This window comes from Leopardus geoffroyi, chromosome C2 (assembly GCF_018350155.1).
Source record: "Leopardus geoffroyi isolate Oge1 chromosome C2, O.geoffroyi_Oge1_pat1.0, whole genome shotgun sequence".
NCBI lineage: Eukaryota > Metazoa > Chordata > Mammalia > Carnivora > Felidae > Leopardus > Leopardus geoffroyi.
Window position 1 is genome coordinate 107316064 of NC_059333.1, and position 22618 is coordinate 107338681.

Here is a 22618-nt window from a genome sequence, read left to right on the forward strand (position 1 = left end):
CCTTATAGCTAGAGCCCATAGTAGTCCTGAACTATAGTCCCAAGCTCAACCTTGGAAGATCCTAGTCCACAGCTTTATCTCTTTATTTTTTAAATTTTTATTTATTTACTTTTGTTTTTAGAGAGAGAAAGCGAGAGCGTGCATGTGTGCAAGCAGGGGAGGGATAAGAGGGAGAAGGAGAGAGAGAATCTCAAGCAGCCTCCACACTCAGCACAGAGCTGGAGATGGGGCTCTACCTGACCACCAACCATGAGATCTTGACCTGAGCCGAAGGCAAGAGTCTGGCACTTAACCAACTGAGCCACCCAGGTGCCCCTTTAGCTCCTTAAATAAGTGTTACATTCACTTACTTTCCAGTTCAGAGAATCGCTTTGGTCTCTGTTGCTCATTTTATGTGCTAAACCTGACTTCACTTCTACATGGCTTCCCTGAATTTTATTCCTTTTCCTTCCAACAAACTCATTCCTCCTGGCCAGCCTTAGGGACAACAGCTAGCATGGAGGTCTGCCAGGATTGTGATCTAGTTTCCTTCAAAGACTGTCTGGTTTTATTGAGTTCCTGTTGGGGGCAGTCCGCAGGCCAGTGACATCTACCTTGTCGGCTCTGGCCTGGATTTCATCCCTTGTATGACTGGGATGAGGATCCACTATCCAGGAAGTAAAACTCATAGGAAAGGGCAGATTACTAAGATTCTTTCTTGCTAGGTTAGGGTATTTGGAGTCTGTCCATAGTGATGGTGAGCAACTGGGTGAATCTAAGCAATATTAGTGAGAAGCTCAATATCCATTTCAGAAATATGACCTTGGTGGCTTGGTAAATAGTGGACAAGGTGGGGAGAACTGTTAGGAAGCTCTGTCAGCATTCGATTGTGTGTCAATGTTCAAGTGAGAATTGAGAAGCAAAGGTAATGGCAGAGAGAATGAAAAAAAAAAGGGAGAGAGAGAGATTACAGAGATCTTAAAACATTAATGAAAAGTGTTGATTTGGATGTTAAAAGAGAGGAAGTGGGAAAGAGTGAGGTTAAGGGAACTTGGAGGGTAATGGCACCACTATAGCTGGGAACCTAGAAGGATGATCAAGTTTAAGAGGAGCTAATGGGGCAATAATGGACTTAGTCATAGACATCTTGAGTTGAAAACTCCTAAGAAGAATCCAGGTATAACAGCCCAGGAAGCAGCTGCATGTATGAGGAGAGAAGGCTAAAGATACAGGTCTATGAGTTGTCATGACAACTGAATGTTGTTCAGTCCTTAAATTATAAAGACTAAGTAGCAACATGGGAACATGAAAAGAGTAGGATATAAAATTGTTTCTATTTTGTGATTTCAACTATGCAAAATTACATTTTTAAATGGATAAAAATGAGAAGGGGAAATGGAAAAATTAAACATAGCAGATTTGTTAAGATGGTAGGTCTTTTTAAAAGTTAATTATTCATATCCGGCCTCTTTCCAAAAAGAATTTGTAATGTCATGAAACTTTATCAATTTTATTAAAAAATTACCTCTCTTGTTATAATATTGTTTGTATGATACATTAAAAATTAAGATGAGAGGGGCGCCTGGGTGGCTCAGTCAGTTAAGCATCTGACTCTGGCTCAAGGCATGATGTCATAGTTCGTGGCTTTGAGCCCTGTATCGGGCTCTGTGCTGACAACTCAGAGCCTAGAGTCTGCTTTGGATTCTGTGTCTCCCTCTCTGCCCCACCCCCGCCAACTCTTGCTCATCTCTCCCTTTCTGTCAAAGGTAAACATTAAAAAAGTTAAAAAAAAATTAAGATGAGATATCATATAGAAAGAACTTTGCAAACTTCCATGTGAATAATTATCGTAATGTGAACACCATTTATTTTTGCTTAATTTTAAAGGAGTGATATTTTCCTAGTTAGCTTCTAGTATTTTCTTCTAAATATCTGTGTTAGTATATGGTTTCTCTATAACAATTTGAAGATCACAAGTCAGGGAATTTCCTGAAAACTCACAATATGAATAAAGCACAAGTTAAAGAAACTGCTGGATGAAATTTATTTGGATGATAAGATCTATTTATTGAACAATCTCTATATGCCAGACAGTATGTTGATGATAAATAAAAAGAATAAAACATACTCCCTATCTTCAGGCATCTTAGAGTTGAGTACAGAGAAGAGTAAATAGCAATTTTTCTAGTTAATGAGATCATAAGGGTTTACCTACCCATAATTTTAAGGAAACACATCATAGGGACACTTGGGGCTTTCCCTGGAGAGATGGTGTCTTCAGTGGGTCTTGAGAAAATAGAGAACTTGAGTAAAGGGGCAGGGGGAAGTTCTTCCAAAAAGGGGAGAACATGATGTGCAAACACAAGAAAGCATGAAAAGTTAGGGGAATCTGTAGAAGCTCATTCTGTTGGAGAGGGGAAATGAGGTTAAAGGCAGAGGGAAGATCCTGGGTGGTCTTACTTGTTATGCTCAGAATTTTGGACTTTGTCCTGTAAGAAGTAGAGAATCACTGGAAGACTTTAGAAAAGGGGGTAACATGGTTAGAACATGATTCTGGATGCAATGTGGTGAATGGATTGGGAGGGACTAGCATGGGGACCATGAGACCTGAAGCTGTTGCTATGACACAGAAAGAGAAATTAGAGCCTATATTTAGTATGCAATACTGGAGACAAGGGGGTATGGGTGAGAGATGTTCATGAAGAATAGCTCAGAAGAATCAGAAATACTTGGTGACTGAATGTAGAAGGTGAGAGAAAGAGAAGAGTCAAGGATGATCTCTGGGTTTCTGGTTTGGGAAGGGGGGGGGGGTCTCCCTGTCTCCTGAGATAGGAAAAATAGGTGGAGAAGCAGACACGAGTGAGAAGATGGTAAATTCAGTTTTGGTAATTTGAGTTGAAGGAGTCTGTGGGATGGCCATGTGACGGAAATGCCTCATGGGTGGTGATATATACCAGTCTGAACTTGGGTGAGAGATATGGGCTAAGATTTCTCAGATGAGGGGTGGCGGGGCGGGGTGATAAAATTGGAATTGGAAGTTGAAGGACAATTCAGTGATGCTCTGTGACTAGCACAATAAGATGCAGATATAAATTTAGATGTATCAGTGACTAAATTAAGAATGGAGTCATGAATTCTTGGGAATTGGAGAGAACTTCAGGGACCATGTAGTCTATAAGATTACCGATGAGTAGATGAGGATACCAAAGTTACAGAAAGAGGTTTACAAGTTGAATTCAGAAACCTAGGCTTTATGAATGTCTGTCCAATTCTCTTTGTACCTATATTGCTATGGGGTGTGGACGGAAAGAAGAACTGAATGAGAAAAAACATGAAAGAGGAAACTGGCTTAGCTAGAGCAAGAAGCAGGAGTTTGACATCAAGCAATGGCAAATGAGGTCACCATCCCTGACCCTCACACCCCAGTCCCGTCCTAAAAGGCAGTCATTCAAGTTTTCATGGCCTGGCCACCATCTTGGAGCCCAGATTTCTCCCTCTTTCCTTAGGTTAGGGGTCCTTTTGCCTCTGCATGAAAGCTATAAAAGTTTGCTTTGTTCTGGGAGAAATTTTGTCACCTGAACAAGTCAAAAGCCATGACTTTCATTGCTCTGTGACCCAGGAAAAGCTTCAGATTTTCAAAAAGAAAGATGCAGTTGTGTACTAGCTCTTTCACTGCTGTGATGTTTCAGGGCAACCTCACTGTAATGTCATTTCCATGCTTCTGAATTGTTTTTATCGTAGATGAAATGAAATGAAGCTGTTAATGACAAGCCAAATGGGAAATGCATCTGGAAGCTCTGTGTGATACACATCGGGCTGCCCTCTACTCCGTGAGAGCGACACCTTGCTTTCATTTTGCCCAGCTCTTCAAAGGGAAATGGTCAATAGCATTAGCAGATCAGGTCGGGAGGACTTAAGTCGGCTTTGTAGTGAAACTCGGTGTTTCTCTGCTGTTGGACGCATTTGTGTTAAGTGCCTCGATCTGTTCAAATATCAGAGGAATAATTTTGGATTCGGATAGTACTGACTCTCCCGGGTTGGTGGGCAGTTTGCAGGATACGTTATATATTAAAGAAAATCAGCCATTTCTTAAGGTTGGCCTTGCTGAAACCTGGGTAAAAGTTAGGAAGACAGATCTCATCAGGCTGGAAGGTGTTTTATATTATCAGAGCAAGACTTTCCCTGCGAAGTTTGTCCTTTGCCCCGGGGAAGATGAGTTTTCTAAATGACTTAACTAACTTCTTTTTTGGCATACTTTTGCAATTGGTTCATTTCCAGGTACCAGAAAGAATGTAAATATGGAATGAATCAACTTTTTCCACATTTTTCTCTCGCAGTTCTTTTATGAAGAACAGATTTTCCATAGAGGAAATTAAAAAATACATAAAACTGAGAAACTGTGGTGTTGTTGAGGACGGCCTCATTTTCCACGTCACTTTGCAACTGGCAGTGTATTCAAATGGCATTAATATAACGTACAGAGTTTGTTTCAATTAGCTTCATTTTTCCTTGAGATGAGGAATTATCATAAATCCCTGAAATAACAGTTGACTCACAGAGATGCTTGTGTCATTGCATTGGGAATTTTTTATGGCTTTTTTTCCTCACTACATCTAGTTATAAAAATGATTAAACTCTGATTTAATGCATTTGATATGGGCCTTTTGCCTAAATTAGGAATGGGGAGAGAAGGGCAATGGTATAAGTCATTTCTCAAAGACAGACAAATTATGCTTTTTGCAGTAAATTTGGGAAGGATGATTTTTTCCATTTTAGAGTATTTTTCTGCATGAAACACAAGAATTTTCATTAGCATTTGGTTCACATTTTTTCTTGGATGCCATTCTTTTGAATGATTTGAAAATATTCTTCTGGTGCATCTGTAAACATCTGAAAATTAGATATTTGGTAAAAGACAATTGATCTGGACAGCTCAAAAAGCCAGAACTTTATGCAAAGCGGTATCTGGATTGCCATCTAAATGAAAACCGCATGTCAAACAGATGTCATAAATATGAATTCAGACAAATGCCCATTGATAGTTTTTCCGTGGTGCGTCTTAGATGGCTCAGCGAGTTACAGATCTCGTGAAGTGCAGCCTGTTTGGTATGCTGAAGGCAAGTTAAAGTTCTTTTCCTTTCTATTGTGACACTACAAGTCTAACCTTTATTGTCAGGGTCTCAACTGAATTTTCTAACAGCAGATGAGTGGGAATTCATGGAAATAGCATGTGTTTCACCAGTTTCCTTTATTTCTCCCTCAGGACAAGCAGCTGTCAGGTCAGCCCCCCATTGCAGAGCTTGAAGCCATCAAGAGCAGGGATGTATTTGCCTTGTTCTGAGGGCAGGCTTTCTGCCGACTCGGGAGATCACATAAATACCTTCAGGCCAGCATATCTGAGTCATCAGTGAGTGACCTCCCTGACAGGCTGAAACCACAAAATGCGACTTATGGAGCCGTCAGAGCAGGCTGCCCAGCTCTGGGTTCAGCTGAAGCAATAAACAGGAAGGGATGAATTCATTCATGTTCACACTCCCATTTTTCTGCATGGTAGGAAACTAATTCCAGAGAGTAATAGTAGCATAAAAATGCAGCCACATAACTTTTATAACCTCGTTTCCTCGAGTGCTTTACAATGAAATCCAGAGTCTTTGATAGAACTTGTTCTGTATCCTAAGTTCTTAATGATTACAGCTAGACATAATTTTGGAGAGGAAACCTGACTTTTAAAAATATGAATTTAATGTCTTCTCATTAGCAGACCTCATTTCGGTAAGGCGAGGAGGACCAAGTTTGCTATTAACCTACCTCTCTTCTCTGGGTCCTAGGAGGTGGAGGCAGGAAAACACTAATCTTTGTTTTCAGGTATATGTCATTCTTACATGGGGACTGAGAACTTACTTCCTTTGTATCTTTTAAGAGTGTTGCTCCTCCCATTTTTCTTCTCAATAATAATGGCTAACATCTATTCATTGCTAGATCATTCCCCTGGACCATTGCACTTATATCTTCAATCAACCTTATAAGATTGATATTAATATTATTGCTCTCAGGGTGAAACTAAAGCTGGTGGGGTAAAGCCAGAAGTCATGCTGATAAGGAGTAAATGACCAATTTGAATCCTGACCATCTGACCACAGAATCTATGTTCTTATTCATTCATTTACCAAGGCATGAAAAATGTGTGAACCAGCAGAGGGACATACTAATTTTGCTTTCATACCACAGGGCTGCTAAGCACCTGTATATTCATTATGTATATTTATTTAGTACATTATCACTTAAGTTTTTGGTGTTTCATTTATCCACCAAGTATTTATTAAAAACCTTCTCTGTGTCAACTTTCCATGAGGGGCTGGGGATATAGCTGTGAATAAAACAAGTCTAGTCCCTCTTTTTGGGAATTCACAGGCCAGCGGGAGACAAGGGCTATCTATGCTGCCAGAGAGGAGAACTGAGGGTGGTGTCTCTAATCTGGCCGGGGGAGTCAGAGTAGGGCCTTTCAGGAAGTTTAGGAATCTGCCACGTTTTCAGGGTGGGAGAGAACATTTTACACAAGAGAAGACTCATTTCGAAACTGTAAGGGGTTGGGTAAGGATGAAGTGTGAGGGCTTCCAGAAACCACCTACTTGTGTTCCAATCTTCCTGTATCATCCTCCCATGACACACACACCTTGCCCCCACTGCCCACTTACCTGGTAGATCCTTCCATAACCTTCATGTCTTGGTTTAGATGTTATTTCATCTGAGAAAACTTCCCTACATCTCCCAGTACTAGCCAGATGTTCGCCCATAGCAATCAGTGCTTCTCATTATCCTAACATGGTTGACATTATATTTTAATTGCTTCTTTACCTAGCTGTCTGCCGCTTCAGACTATAGGTTTTTTGGACCCTGGTACTATGTCTTAAAAACTAGCACATAGAATGTACTAAATAAATATTAGTTGAATGAATGGGAATGGGAGGGAGATACAGGTAAGGGATAAACGGGAACAGATCATGAACGACGGAGTATGGCAAATAGATGCTCTTTCTGTGTGTACCCATGGCTAACCAACAGATATTCCCAACCCTTTCTCTTTTTTCACCTCTACTCCAAGGCTGCAAAAGTGAAATATTCACTTTTCCTGTATCCCTTCCAGGAAAGGGTAGGTATATGCCACAGTTCTGTTTAATAAGTTCCAAGCAGAGACCTGCTGGAAGGGCTCTCGGAAAGTGTTTGCCTTCCCGATAAAAAAGAGTATTATATTCATCATAGTCCTCCACCATTTGGGTGAGGGCTGCAGTAGATGTAGCAGCTACTTTGTAATTATGGAGGAAAGGCCAAGAGAATCACAAAGACGTTGGCCTTGATATCACTGAGCTGCTGAGCCAGTGCCAGAAAACCACCTACTTGTGGACTTCTCTTTATGTGAAAAAAATAATCCTCTGCTTCAGTTGTCTGCTACTTACAGCCAAATGCATTCCTAATTGTAATACTATAAAATGAGAGTTGTAGCTATATTTTTTGAATGTTTACTAAGTATGTCATAGTTTCAAATGTTTTCCCCATGCTTATCTCAACTAATCCTCATAACAAGTCTACATGGAAGGTGCTCTTATTATTATCATCTCCATTTACAGATAAGAAATGGACACATTCACTCATCCAAAGTTCACATAGCCAACAAAAGTCAGAGCCAAAATTTGAACCCAGGACATAGCATTTGTGCCCTTGGCCATGGTACATGAAACCAGGTCCAAGAGCTTGAACTCTATTCTGAGACTGGTGAGGTGGTCTGGTAGGCAAAATAGTAACTTCCCCCAAATGTCCACGTCCTACTTCTCAGAATCTGTGCCATGTATGGCATGGGGATTTAATACTTCAGATGGAGTTAAGGTTGTTAATTAGCTGCCTTTAACATAAGGAGATTTTCCTGGGTCATCTAGGTGAGCCTAATGTATTCATAAGGGTTCTTAAAAGGGGAAGAAGGAAGCAGTAGAAGAGGTTAGAGTGAGTCAGAGAACTCAGTCCATGTAGCTGAAGATGAAGGAAGAGGGCTACAAGCCAAGGAATGTAGGTGGCTTCTAGAAGGTGGAAAATGCAGGGAAATGAATTCTTCCTTGGAGTCTCCATAAAGGAAGAAAAGTTTGCCAATTTCCTCTTCTATTTTGTTTTTACTTTTTAATTTTTTTAGTTATTATTTACTTTATTTTATTTTTAACTTATTTTTTTAATTTACATCCAAGTTAGTTAACATATAGTGTAATAATGGTTTCAGAAGTAGAATCCAGTGATTCAACACCTACATATCATACCCAGTGCTCATCCCAACAAGTGTCCTCTTTAATGCCCCCTGGAGATTAGCCCAACCCCCCACCCAAAACCCTTCCAGAAGCCCTCAGTTTGTTCTCTGCATTTAAGAGTCTCTTATGGTTTGTTCCCCTCCCTGTTTTTATATTATTTTTGCTCCCCTTCCCTTATGTTCATCTGTTTTGTATCTTAAATTCCACATACGAGTGAAGTCATATGATTTTTGTCTTTCTCTGACTAATTTTGCTTCGCATAATCCCATCTAGTTCTATCCACATTGTTGCAAATGGCAAGATTTCATTCTTTCTGATTACCGTGTAATACTCTATTGTATATATAAATTGCATCTTCTTTATCCATTCATCTGTCTATGGACATTTGGGCTCTTTCCATATTTTGGCTATTGTTGATAGTGCTGCTATAAACATTGGGATGCATGTGCCCCTTCAAAACAGCACTCCTGTATCCTTTGGATAAATATCTAGTAGTGCAATTGCTGGGTCATAGGGTAGTTCTATTTTTAATTTTTTGAGGGACCTCCACACTATTTTCCAGAGTGGTTGCACCAGTTTGCATTTCCACCAGCAGTGCAAAAGGGTTCCTCTTCTCCACATCCTCACCAACATCTATTGTTGCCTGAGTTGTTAATGTTAGCCATTCTGACAGGTGTGAGGCGGTATCTCATGGTGGTTTTGATTTGTATTTCCCTGATGATGAATGATGGTGAGCATTTTTTCATGTGTCTGTTAGCCATCTGGATGTCTTCTTTGGAGAAGTGTCTATTCATGTCTTTTGCCCATTTCTTCACTGTATTATTTGTTTTTTAGGTGTTGAGTTTGATAAGCTCTTTATACATTTTGGATATTAACTCTCTCTGATATGTCATTTGCAAATATAAACTTTGCCAATTTCTTGATTTTAGCCCAGTGAAACCTGTGTCAGATTCTAACCTACAAAAAGTAAGATAATAAGTTTGTACTGTTTTATGCCATTAAATTTTTGGTAATTTGTAGTCATACACGCAGCACTGAAGGATTTTCCTCAGCATCTAGGCACAATTGGATTTGCTGTCTTTGTGAGATCCCTATGTTGACTATGTAGAGTCTGGATTATTGGTGGTTAAGACTAAAGGCAGAGAGCTGAATTAGGAGGTATTGCAAATCCCAAAGCAACAGAGGGTCCAAGGCCACCTGAAGGCAGTGGATGTGGTTCTGTTTACTTGTTTTTCAAAGTGTTTGTGGAATAAATGTTGTAAAGTTGAAGAGGAGTCAGAGATGAACACATTTTAAAATTTAAGGTAAAGAGCAGATACTTGTTGGAACTAGGTGTCAGAGGAAGTAGGAAGTGGGATGGGAGATCTGTGTCACCCTGTTTCTGGTGGTATCTGGGTAAAAAACTGGTTGTGGTGTGATGGTGGAGAGGGCAACAGTGGTAGAGATGGCAATTTTGGACACAGGTAGAGGAAATGCAGGCATCCTGCCTTGACAGTTTCTATTTTCCTTGTGGAGAAGGAGGAGAGTTCATCAATAGAAAGTGAGTGAGGTAATTTTCAAACTAGCCCCTCTTCAGAATGGAGGGAGGGGCAGTCCAGGTGGGATTAAACTTTAATCTTTTATGGTACCATCTTTTAAGGTTGTGCTATATTTGTTTTCCCTCACCATAGGCTCAGCAGCCTAAGAGTTGGAACAGAGATGGACATATTAAAGAGTGGGGATTTGGAAGAGAGAAAGGAATGAGAATTTTTACTCCCCGTTTTAGTGGGAGAATGATTTTTACATGGGGCAGAAGGAAAACCCATCTCATTTTGTTTGAGACTGGTTTCATGAATTCCTGACAAGCACATCCATCCTACCGTTCTCTACAAAACCTCCCTTATTCAGTTCAAGAATACCTCCTCTCAGTATCGCAACTAGATCTTTCCTTCAAATCGGGGTCATTGTCTCCTGTTAAAGCAGATGTCTCAAGAAGTATGGCACAGTAAGTCATACCAGCCTTTGTTTAAATGAGCCAGCTCCTTTGCTGGGAAAAATGTGACTGGAGTAAGAATGAGGGGGAAGAGAACAGTGAGCTGGGTGGGAGGAGTGGCTCCAGCTAGGGGGGTAGAAGAGTGAATTGTTGGAGCTCTGAAGGTAAGTGCTCTCTCTGTCACTTATGCCCACCTTCCAGATTCCCAAAGGGAGTGACTGGGACTGGGCAGGTATACAGGAATGGCAAAACCTTTTTTCCCCATAGGGTAACTGGATATTGTCTGCTCTGTCAAGGTTTGCTCACACTTTGAAGTGTGTGTGCATGCGATCCTTTGGGAGTCAAAGGTGAGAAACCACAGGAGAGTTAGAGGGAAGGCATACACACTTCCTCTGCATGTAGAAGAAGATGTCCCTCACATTTTTGGCAATGGAGAGAAGGGATGAGCAGAACTATTGCCATCTTTTGTAAGGCAAAGTCAGGGAGATGAGAAGATATAGCATTCAATCCGAGAGGTTCCTTGAGGGCTGGTAAACCTCTTTGAGAGGAATATCCTACAAGGAATGCGCAGCTTGCTAGGTTTAGAGTTCTGTTTATTATCAAAGGAAACCTTTCTCATCTTTGAAAAAAATTTTAAAAAGAGAGCCTGTAATCCCTAGGGCCTCAGATTTATGTTTTCCAAATGTGGACCTCTATTTCTCCATGTGCTCAATATCTTTTTAATGGGCTACAAATATTTGAAATGTGTAAATACACCATGGGAGGATGAGTATTTTAAGTGCGTGGGGATGTGGCTGGATTAGGAGAAGTAGGATGTCATTATGGAAGAGGGAAGCAGGAGATGAGATGTCCCAGCAGTCTAAATTGCTGGGCTGGAGCACACTCTTAGGGCAAGCAAACTGGAAACATTCTTGCATTTGAACTTTTAGACCAGTCACCTAGACAAAGGCATGCAACATCTTTCTTATCGGAGGTATTTTGTCTTTGGATTTTATCTTCTGTCCGGGGAGAGAGGGATTGCATTGCCCTTCCTTCTGTACTGGCCTACCTTCCAGTGGAAGTGGGGTCAAGTGTGTCTAGGAAATGCTCCCCTGGTGATTCTGATCTGCTCTTCTTTGCTTCCACTCCAGTCCTTCCCAATGGGAATTAACAGTTTCAAAGCCAGATACTGACATGGTCAGAAAAGATTGCTCATTCCAAGTAGAGTGATGTGTTTCCAGTTGGAACAATCTCTGGAGTCTTCTCTGCGGTTTTCCTTAATGGGCTCTATTTTCCAGACATACCTCCACTGCACATCTTCTGTTTCCCCAGGTGCAGAATGGGATGAGGATATACTGCATGATGCTTTGGTGAAGATTAAATGAGATATTAATGTAGGTGAATCACTTGCATATGGAGAGCCGTCAAGAAATGTCAGTTCTCTTCCCCATCATATCATCAGTTGATAATGAATTATTTCCTACTTTTCCTAATGCTTACTAATGTTTCCATGCATTTACGTACATATTAGAAAATTTGGAACTGCAGTGGAGGCCCATGGATCTCAGCTGTGGTCATTGCTTACTTATGGTCATTGAGTCCTTATTGATAAGTGGCAGGATGGCATAATGATGAGAACATGTCTCATCAACTGGATTTGAATCCAAGCTCCAACCTTTTAACTGCACCATCCCAGGAAAGTGTCTTAACTTCTTTGTGCCTCAGTTTCCTTATTACAGTGTAGGAGGAAATGAAAACAGTATCTGCCTCATAGGGTCGTTCAGAGGATTAAATGAGTTAATGTATGTAAAGAGTGTAGATCAGAGCCTGGCATTAAGTAAGTCCTGTAAATTTTGATTTGTGTTACTGGGTTTTGGTGACTACATATAAGACATTATGATAGGGTTCAATACATGTTAGCTATTATTTTTATTATTATATGATCTATAAAACATGGTCAAAACCTCTGATCCTTGAGGGGTGTCTGAGTGGCTCAGTCAGTTGAGCATCTGACTTTGGCTTGGGTCATGATCTCATGGTTCATGGGTTCAAGCCCCGTGTTGGGCTCTGTGCTGACAGCTCAGAGCCTGGAGCCTGCTTCGGATTCCGTCTTTCCCTCTATCTCTGCTCCTCTCCTGCTCACTCTGTCTCTCTGTCTCAAAAATAAAATAAACGTTTAAAAAAATGTTTTTTAAATAAATAAATAAAAAGGATTTCTAATCCATGAAACTAAGTTCCAGCTTCTTGAAAATAATTGGAGACTCAGAATGATTCCTAGGACCAGAACTGAAAATATTTACTAGTAGTTAAGGTGGCAACAGAATTCAGTCTGCAGAAGGGGTGGCCTGGCTGGCTGGGACTTTAAGGCCTTACCCAGGGCTTCTGTAAAGGGCAGAGTATTATCTGTTTCTTAAGTACAATCATTGCAAACTGATCATCAGTGGCCACAACTGTGCCCACAGACACAAACCAAAATAAATTGGTTGCCAATATTTAATATTTGGGTGATTTCACACAAAACTCTGGGTTTCCTACCCTTCAAACAGTTAGCGGGCCTACAACTCAGGTCTCACCCTCCTAAATGGCACCATCTGCCTCATGTCTGTAGAACTGCCCATTTTAGATTATTCATTCACTTTTCATTTTTCCACAAACCCCACTATTCCATATTGCATTATATCTGACCCACTTCACTCATCAATATTATTGAGTAATCTCAGTAGGCCTCTAAATTTGCACTCCTACTGTAAACTGATAGGAGAGAAGTGTTGCTGAGATGTGGGGCAGGTGGTACATTTCTACCACAATGTGGAAAGATTACTATACTGTTCATCCAGTCTTGATTTATGACCTATTCTCTCAGCCCATAAATGGGCCACTTTGTATGAACTATTTTCAGTGCTTCTGAGCAGTGTCAATTCCTGTACCTCAGGTGTGCTAAGTATGCTTACTGATGTCCATCCGTGGCAGTTACTACCAGAAAATGTTCACATAGATGAAAAAATCAAGAAATGGTATCAAAAGGGAGTAGTCGCGGTTAGCTTGGTATTTCCATGGTTACACAAAATATGCTTGAACACAAATATCCTTGGGAATTATGGTTTTGTTACATAATTCTTCTGGAAACCATAGTTTTCTTAAATACCAGAAAATAAAACAAAGACATTTGGAATCCAACTGTCGTGACATCTCTCGTAGTTGGACATTTGAGAACTTGGGTACCATATTCCCATTTCTGGAATTAGAAGCAGGAAGGCTAAAGAAGCGTGTGGCTGATCTTTGGTATATCCAGGAGAAGGTGGAATATGTTTTAAATCTTCTGTGTAGTTGTTTTTAGTCCCACCCAACCATCACTTTGGTCCCGGCACCTCCTTCTGAAACAAGTCATTGACTAAAAGTGTATCTTCAAATTACAGTTGTACTGAAAGAAATGTTCTGTAATTTAGATTAATAAGAAACCCACAGGTATGTGTCAAGTGTGCTAGGAAAGAGATGTACTTTTCAGAATTACCTGATGCTCAATCATCGGAATGAAAATGTTTCTCCTTCATTTGCCAGCGGGGAGAGGATTCAGAGACTGTTTCCTCAAGACTTTCTGGACCAAGTAGAAGACCGTCATTGTCAAAGTATACAGTCAGTGTTGCATCTCGCGATGCAAATTGCAAGACATGCTTCTTTATCAGCAGAACTGTATGTTAATGTAACTGTCACATTAAATATTTGCTGCTGTGACTCAGTTAATGGCTGTCATAAAAGTGTGGCAGTATCTGACATTTTAAGTGTTTGTGGTACCTAATGTACAGCTTGCTATTATAAATAGGCCACACATTTAGAACTAATTACATGCAAGCTATGATAGCAGGTTTATATTTTACAACTATCTGAGCTGTGATCAGCACTTGTAATCACAAAGCAAGGAGAAAATAGGCAGTGACAGCAATACCTTCATGTTGAAAGCAAATTCTTGTTCTGAAGTGTTATGAACTATTAAGTATTTTTCAGTAGAAAGTGAATACGATTAGTCAGAAGCAACTATAATTATGGAAAAGGCTGCATCTGGTTTATATACTATGTTTACATCCATACACATTTTTTCTTTAAAGATTTATCCAGTCCAGTAAACAACCCAAATTGTATCATTCTTGAAACAATAGATACATTTTTTAAAAAAACTTCTGAGCATTGAGGAGAGGAAAGTTGCTATCTTTCTGAGTCTCCATGATGTGTTGTTTTCTGTTTGTGATTTTTGGTTGAAGCAGAGTTACACATTGGTTAAAACATAAAGGAGGCTGATAAACTTTGGTTCCTCCTAGCTTAGCATGCTTCTTATTTGGGTTACAGTCCTAAACATTTTCCACAGCTATCCTCCATGTCTGAAATAAGAAATCAGAGGTTTTTTTAAAGTAGTTACAGACCAGGGAATCTTAATCTGGAGTCAAAGGACTCTCTAGGGTCCATGGATGGGGTAAGAGGCTAGAGGAAAGCATAACCCCCCAAAATACATGCAAAATTTTATAGGAATTTGATTCCCCCCACCCACCCCCCCAGCGGGGGGAGATTTTGCAGAGCTTTCTTCAGAGTCTGAGAAGGAATATTAAGTATCACTAATTTTTTTTTTAATTTTTTTTTCAACGTTTATTTATTTTTGGGACAGAGAGAGACAGAGCATGAACGGGGGAGGGGCAGAGAGAGAGGGAGAAACAGAATCGGAAACAGGATCCAGGCTCTGAGCCATCAGCCCAGAGCCCGACGCGGGGCTCAAACTCACGGACCGCAAGATCGTGACCTGGCTGAAGTCGGACGCTTAACCGACTGCGCCACCCAGGCGCCCCAAGTATCACTAATTTTTACAGCTTGCTTAGACCACATGAAATAATGAAGAAATGGTTCTTGAGAGACCACCTGGCATTTGCAATCTTGAGGATGCTAAGACAAAGGGGCTTGTGACAGTTGAGCGGGACTCTCTGAGTAACTGCAGCTAAGTTTTAGAAAGTCTGAGAAAAACCTAACTGCTGGGGTCCTCCTGAGAGTGTTGGACTGGGTCCTATTTTCCTTTTCTTGAGTGCAGTCCTGGGACCCAAGCAGGGGTATGAGAGGGGAGGTGGAGGTGGTAGAGGAGGCCATGACAATATGGGCAGCAGCTCCTACAGCAGTAGGGGCTCTCTCCTGCTGGTCCAGTGTCGTAACCTGGGAGACCAACACTTTCCCGACTCTGTGGGAAACCTTTTTCCAGTCCAATGGAGATTGTGTAACCAACGATGCTGGGCCACTTCTGGGGCTCAGGTGGATAGAGACTGGGGCTTGGGACTGTGGAGAAAGTTTAGGGTCCAGGAATCAGGCTTCTGCCTGGCTGACCAGGGATGGTGTCAAAGGCCAGGCAACCTGCAGAGGATTGAGTGCAGACAACAAATCTCTTGAGTATCCTAGAATCCACATTCCTTTCTTTTCATATCTCTTCTCCTTTCCCTTTGCTGCTTCCTGTGCAGAGTCCAGAGCTCAGTGCAAATGCTCCTCCATATCTGTTCATTCCCTGATCCCCCTCTTCTGCTCTTCTTTTCCTGTTTCTTTTGATACCTGTTCCCTCTCCTCTTTCTCTCCTTTCCCCTCCTTTCTTATTTTTGTCTTATCTTATTAATATCTGGAGTTTGGCCTTTCCTTACCTTTTGGTTCTCCTTATCTTTTTGTCACTAAATGCAGTTTGTTTGTTTCTGGTGCATTCTCTCTCTCTCTCTCTCTCTCTCTCTCTTTCTCTCTCTCTCCCTTCTTCTCTCCATCCCTTCTTCTCTCTTTCTGTGTTTTTCATGAGAGGGAGCAGGTGGAACAGATGACCTTGGGGATCCTTGCTCTTCTAAAATGATCTGAGAATTTTGAGCATGAAGTATCCCATGGGTGATGAGAAGAAAATGGCTTTTTGGTCTATGGATATCCCACCTGGGATAGAGCAGACAGCCAACCTTATGAAACAGAGTCCAACAACCCTCAGCTCTAGCTACAGCTCTGGCTGAGGGTGATTCGGGGTGGCGTATGGATTCCCTGGAAATATCACTGGGAACCCAGTGGTAGACTTTATTGCTTGGCTTCCTTTATACAAGTCAAAGAGCAACATTCTTTGTGGGCCTAAACTCCCACCTGCATGCCTACTGAAAACTAGGTTGTATCTTGGAGAGAGATTGGTGGGGACTTCTAGCTCTCTGGCTCAGTCTTGTCCCTAGTTAGATTTCTAGCTACATTCAAGCCCATTTCCCCCATCTAACTCCCTTTATCTTTGACTTTGTTCCTCAAAGGGGTCTCACAATTTCATTTTCTGTGTCTTTGCTGCTGGTCTTCTCTTCCATCCCACTGTATTGAAACCTTTCTCACTTTTCACTGCCACCTGCTCCATGAGGCTTTCTTAAGTCCTTAGCCAGGATGAATGTCTCCCATAGGCTCTGTGCTCTCACAGACCCTTATCTGTGTTTCTGATAAGTATTTATCACAGTTTCTTGAATTATAACCAGGTATGTACCTCAGGAGACAGAAAAGTGTGAGGGGAGGACAACATCTTTTTTATCTTCACTGTGCCTAGGACTATACTTTAGTAAATGATCATTAAACTTACTTGCAGAGTGATCAATGAGGACATTTATCAATAATCCTCTGCTTATTTTCATGCATGTCTAATAAAGATTTTCTTTGATAAGTTTAATGATGTTCACAACAATCATTAGTATATCTGTTTTATGTGATGGGTTTTAATCCTCCCATTAACCCAGTGAGAGAGTGGATTGTCTCCCCTGCACAGAGGAGGCTGGATTCTCATCATAAGTGAGCACTCTTATCCTTGTCACTGATCTCCAAAGTCCCTGCCCTTTCCACTTTATTCTGAGGTTTCTCATGGGAAGGGAAAGCCCAGGAGGGATATTCTGATGGTCTCCACTTTCCTGCAGCCCTGTGCTGTCTGTGCTTCTCAGCCATGCTGCCTTCCCCTTAGCAGAACATCATAGATGAGTTGGGCCACCTTTCTTGGTTTCTTTTCTGGGGGAGCAGAAGCCACCAGTCCCTTTGTACAAGGCTCTGGGGCTGGGTGTTTAGTGCTCTCTCTGGTTGAGACAACGGCATGACCATGCACTTGGAAAGATCACAGCCCTTGTTTGCATACAGCTCCCCCTCTCAGCCTGCTTTGGGGCAGAAGCCTGCTTTGATCTGTGTGCAGGCCTGGGAGGTTATGGCCCTAATTAATTCATGCATAACAATCTGAATTTCCTTTTCATTCAGTGAAAAGCGTAATCATTTCAAAACTTTCATAATGCTGGAATTCTTAAAACTCTGATTGAATCCTACTTTTCGTAAATCTGGTCTAAGCGTGATCTGTGGATAGTACTGAAACAAAAAGGTAATGGAAAAATGTTTCTTCAAATTTCTGAAAACGATTTCTGTTAGAAGAGGAGTTCTTGTCATTAGGCAAGATTAAAAAAAAAACTCATAATAAGCAGTGGGATGTCAACAAACTCTTCATCAGAATCCGGTTTTTGTTACGTGAATGCACCAGCTTACTAATCCACCCCATTCAATGGAAATGTCATATAAATTGAAGAAAAATAAAGAGTGTGAGGGAGACCATGGATATGAAAGCACTTTGTAAACAGCAACGTGCTTTATAAATGTGACATATTTTATAGCTCGACTTCTGCAGTTTCCTTCCCCATGGTTAGAAAGTATTAGAGGTCCCCTGACTCCTGTCAGATGCCTTTTTAATGATCTTTAAGCCTTATTCCTAAAGGCAGGACAGTGATAATGGCAGGAGAAGTGCTTAATAATTTGTTTATGGTAAAATGCTATCCTAATTAGTAGATCTCATTAATTTCAATAAGGCATCACCCAGCATTTTCTCTCACTCCCTACAGTCAATCAGCCAGAAAGTCTTACTGCTTTTGCTGAGATCTATCTCTTACTTATTTGCTTTGTTCCCACTGCTACCACTTGAGTTTGTGACCTCTAATGCCACACCTGGGCAGCAGCAACTCCTACACCCTCCCACAGTGCACCCTCCCTGGAGTCAGAGGGACCTTTTAGAAACAAATCATGTTGGTCACCTTCTAGCTTCTCAAACTCTGCAATGCATTCCCTACAAGGTTCAGCCTGTTTGCTCTCAGCTTCTTTTTATATCCCTTCCATATTACCCACTGGTCTTCCTTTTCAACCCCTCTTTCTGCCTTGAGCTTGGCCTCTGCTGCTCCTTCTGCCTGGAATGCCATTCTCCCAGATCTTCGTGTGGACTGACTGCTCACCTGTCAGTTCTGAGCTCTGCAGTTCCTGCCTCAGGGAGACCTCCCTGACCACCTAACCTATGGTGCCTGCCCCTGCCACTAGCCTCTCTTACCTGATTCTTTCACCCCTAACTTTCAAACATCATCTTATTTATGTAATTGTTTATTTATTATTCATCTCTTTCTGGTCAAATATATGTTTCACAAGAGCAGGGACTATCTCTATATTGTTCTCTGCTACTTCTCCAGAGCCTAGAATAGGGCCTGGAACAGAAGGGACTCTCATTTATTTCTTGCACAAATGAGTGCTAACTACAGGAACTATTGAGTGAGGGGGAAAAAAGGAATGTTCCAATAAGGTGATTTGGTTTATGTTGACAGTATGCTAAAACAACTAGTAAAATTCAATTCAATGGAGAAAACTGTCGAAGGGACTTTCACTAATTATTGGTTAATTCAGTTATAGAACCCATTGTTGATAAAATTGCAGCAGGTGTTATAGAATTCTATAGCTATCTAATTCTTTTGGTTAAATTAGCCAGAACTGCTTATTATGCATATCATGCTTGGGATGCTACTCATTCAAATTTTATAAATGAAAAACTATAGAAGAGAGATCATCTATTTTCCCAGAAAATAATTCTTCTGGGAAAATTTCCTAGTGCCCAATCTGAAAGGTTTGAGATGATGATTTTCTTCTTTTCATATGTCATATTCATTTATTCTTGTGTGTATCACCTCATGATAGAATGTGTTCACTTTACGAATAATTGTTGTAAGCTTCCTGTGTACCAGGCCCTCACCTTAGCACTGGAGAGCCCATTTGGGACCAGACACATGATATCGCTGCTCTGGTAAAGGTTGGCTAAAGATTTCTCTTCCGTAGGAATTTAGGATGAACACATCTTCCGTGTGCTGTCATTTCCATGGGGTTTTAAAGAAGACACACAGTGATAGTAGGTTGGTCTGGAGGTTCCAAGAAAAGTCCATGTTCTTATGAAAACCCAGTAGGAGAGTATCTGTGAAAGAGAAAGACAGACTAGGTCAAATGTTCTTAAAATGAACTTCATAGTTAGGCCATGACAACTGTCATGCTCCCAATAAAAGCCTGCCAAATAGTCTGAGCTAAAAGAGAGAGATTTGGGGCAAATTTAGATACAGAGTGACACTTCTTCCTTTTTCATCTTTTCTTTTTCATCTTTTTTTTTTTCAAACTCATTGGGCTGCATATCTAAAACCACATTTGAGCCTTTTCAATATTGGTATCTAGTCACTGCAAAAGCAATGTCTGGTTGAAAGATAAATGAGTTTATAGAGTTTGGGATTAGATGGAAAATAACTGGAACTAAATTGTATTTTGCTGAATTTCAAAATAGCTCAGGAACAATTGGACCATATTTTCCTCAAAATTAACATCAGTAAAAAAAAAAAAAAAAAAAAAAAAAAAAAGATTAAGCAAAATAAAACCCTCCTGGGCAAAAGAAAGAAAATTGTAAACTGAGATTTACTCAAACCAAACTTCTTCCAGTTCTTCCACCCTTGGTTGACAAAGGCATAAACTTGGGAGTGTGGGCAGGTTTCTAAGCCTTTAATATTATTATGAAATCAGAATTCTAAGTTTTAGAAATGTTTAAAGAAGAGGTTTTTTTCTTGACATTTCTAATTTCTGCTAAGTATTGAAATATACCACCCATATAATAATTACAGGTCATAGGATTTCAGAGCTGGAAGGAACCCTGGAGACAATTTAGTCTAGTCTATGCATTTCTATGGAGGTGAAGACAAACTCGGGGAGGTGGATGGACTTGCTCAAGGGTATGCACGAGCCTGTGACAGAGCTGGAGCCCAAGTTCCTTTCATCTTATGGAAATGCCCATATTGGACAGGTCCAGCCTCACTCTCCTATTTATGAGGCTGTGTAAATAAAGTCCCTGGAATTTTGCTGTGCTAAAAGTATGAGATTTTGATCGTCAGGTAACTTATGGGTTAATCTTATGATCACAGTCTTGCTTTTTCCTCTGAATGGTGGCTGTTCAGAGGTAATGGGCACTGAAGATACTCGTTAGAAATTGAATGTAAAGATTTAGGGAGCTGGAATGGGACAGAATCAATGTGTGGCATGAAGAAAATTGTGCTTGGGAATCCCTTCCCTTACTCTGCTGTTCCTTCACACTACAATGCCAGCTCTATTCATTGTTGAGTTTTGAAGCCCACATTTTCCTCATTGCCTAGTGGGAAGCAGTCCGCAGCCTAAACGCAGAGGTGGCCAATTGAGTGAAACATCTTTGTGAACTCCTTTTGTTAGAAGGGTGTATGCACTCAGGACCCTTTAGTTTCTGATTTCATTGCGTGCTCCTGACAGCAAGGAGCTAGATTACACTAAATCATAAGAATGGGAAACAGGGAAAGAGTGCAAAGGGACTGCCCCAAGCCTCTGTGATGGGGTGGGGTATTAGTCATCAGCTTTCTTTGAATATCAAAGTTATGCAAATACAAAGAAGGACCCTCCATGCCTTTAACACAGAATGACACTTCTTTCTTTTTCATATATATATATATATATATATATATATATATATATATATATTTAATATAGGAAGGTACAGCTATAGGTTCCTATGACCTATGCCCCTCCCAACCCCCTTATATGACAACTGTGCTCAGACAGGGATGAGTATGGATATAAATGAGAATGTAAAAGGTACCAAGTGCTCGCTCGGCAGCACATATACTAAAATTGGAAGGATACAGAGTAGATTAGCGCGGCCCCTGTGCAAGGATGACACGCAAATTCGCGAAGCGCTAAAAGGTACCAAGTGAGGAGGAACCTGAGCAGGGAAGAGTGGGAAAGTGTCATCTGAGTGGTGATGGTGAAATACTCAGGAGTTACCCAGTTGCAGCCAAGGTTTTTTTTTGCTTTGGTTTTTTAAAAACTGTTTTTTAACAGTTTGAGGAAATAGGCATCTCGCTTCAAACACCCCTGACCCCAACATACACCCGCAGCTTCCAATTGTATTTCCTGAGGCTGTGAACTCCGCAGTTTTCACAAGCCAAGAAGAAATTTAGCTAGTTGGTAGTTGGAAAACAGATCTGGGGGGAGTAAGTAGCATAAGTAATGAGTAGGCCATATCCCCTTCCAAGATGTTCCCAACTACTTTTGGACCTAGGCCTGGGAAAAAAATATTATGTGAATTTCCCTTGGAGACACTGTTAAAATGTATTTCATTAATTAGTGTCCACTTAAATTTGACTCAATACCCAGGGAAATCAGTTTTGTTCTTAAATCGTACCAATACATAATAATGATCATAAAACAATACTTTAATATGTATAATATTTATTGCAAAAAGTGCTTGCATATATTGGCTTATATATTATCTTATATACCTTCCAGAATACTTCATTAGTTGGTTTTTTGATGACAACATGGAAGTTCACCGTTTTCCTAATATTCAGATGATGATAAAAACATTCATATTCAGAAGTACTTATTAAGTACCAATTACTTATAATACCAACAATACTGAGCTCATTTGAGTTAAGTGAAGAACCACAAAAGAAGTTTCTATTTCTATGAAGTTTATCTTTCTGACATTTCCCACTGTGTTTAAAAAGAGAATGGGCAAAGCCATTCGGGTATCAGAGTTTAGTTGGATGATACATGTTCCACTTGTGGAATTGGTCAAGATCAGAGAACGTCTTCATTTCTTGTCTCTTAGAAACTAAGTTGTTAATATAGTTATTCTCTCTGGTATTTAGATCATGAATTTTTCACAGACCCACATCAAGGAGAAAAGAGGCCTTTTCTATGTTAAATTTGAAGAATGACTTCAGATGTTTTGAGTGGATAGCTGTAGAACAGAATGGAAACAGTACAAGTCATGTTGCCTTCCAGAATCCACTGGGCTCTGTTATTGTTAGTTATCTATTGGAATATCAGGCTATGGTCCTTATCCAGTGTGGTTTGGCTTTATTATTTCTCTTAAGATCTTGTTAATGTTCAGTTGATCTGTTTTATATTTCAGAGGACCCAGCAGGATCCTCCCATTAGTATCTCCTATCTAAAGTAGGGAGAAAAAGTTGGTAAGAATGATCTTTTTTTAAAATGGGAGTTGCTTCATGTAAACATTCTACATAGAAATACATGTACATAA

The 22618-nt window shown here is 40.5% G+C and overlaps 1 non-coding gene across 1 annotated transcript; it reads left to right on the forward strand.

Annotated features, from left to right (window-relative positions):
* The first annotated feature begins 21172 nt into the window (after positions 1 to 21172).
* On the forward strand, positions 21173 to 21278 carry LOC123576231. The gene has a single exon (XR_006701251.1). It is a non-coding gene; the product is annotated as a U6 spliceosomal RNA (small nuclear RNA).
* Positions 21279 to 22618: the final 1340 nt, after the last annotated feature.